This window comes from Gavialis gangeticus, unplaced genomic scaffold (genome assembly GCF_001723915.1).
Source record: "Gavialis gangeticus isolate Ggan-Ray unplaced genomic scaffold, GavGan_comp1, whole genome shotgun sequence".
Lineage (NCBI taxonomy): Eukaryota > Metazoa > Chordata > Crocodylia > Gavialidae > Gavialis > Gavialis gangeticus.
The window spans coordinates 39,630,483-39,631,277 of NW_017729028.1; the positions used below are offsets into that span (position 1 = coordinate 39,630,483).

Consider the following 795-nt stretch of genomic DNA (forward strand, 5'->3'; position numbering starts at 1 on the left):
TTGCCTCCTGAATCGGGTGGGGGGGACCCAGGGTCCTCCTGCAGCTAACTGCTGAATCAGGGGGGCACGGACGGGGGGGCAGCATGTCCCTGGCAGACCTGGAAGTGGACTGGAGCTACTTTTGGTCCACTTCCAGGTTTACTGCTGAGCACACTGGAGAGCCCCCCCGTGCTCCTGTGGGATGCTCTATCTGCCCCAGCACCGCACTGATCACGAGCCACGCTGCTACCTCAAGGTATGTAGAAAAAACTTTTAAAGCTGTGCCTGTGCCCAAATCACTGATTCACCGAATCAGCATCGAATCTTCAGATTCAGATTCAGTCGAATTGAATCAGGGACAGTGATCTGAATCAATGGATCGAATCACTGTCCCCAGTTAGGCCGAACCTGAATTGAATAGGGCCCATTTTGCTTAGCCCTACTAAACACCCCGAGTTCCTAGTGGAGTCTGCGGGGGCAGCATGCCTGGCACCTTGAAGAAACCAGCTGCAAGCACAAATGTTATTCTATACAAATGTCTTAATTAAAAAAAAATCTTAGTAAAGCTCTTTGCTTTAATAGCAGCTTCACGGTGAAACTGGGTTGAAAAGGGTCTAAATCAGAACAGAATTTGGTATTTTTGCTTCATGGGATGCTAAAATACTGGCAGTGGTGTAACTAGGGTGGGGTGAGCTGGATACCAGCCACAGGCACCAACTATTGTGGGGGTGCTGGAGTCAGTCACTCCCTGACTGGGATGTGGGCAGTAGGGGTCTGCAGGGCTCAGTCCTTGGGCCCGCACTGTTCAACATCTTC

The 795-nt window shown here is 51.1% G+C and overlaps 1 protein-coding gene across 1 annotated transcript in view; it reads left to right on the forward strand.

Annotated features, from left to right (window-relative positions):
- The window catches only part of OPN5 (opsin 5), a 54,925-nt gene that overhangs the window by 32,311 nt on the left and 21,819 nt on the right, over window positions 1-795 (forward strand). The window lies entirely within an intron of this gene.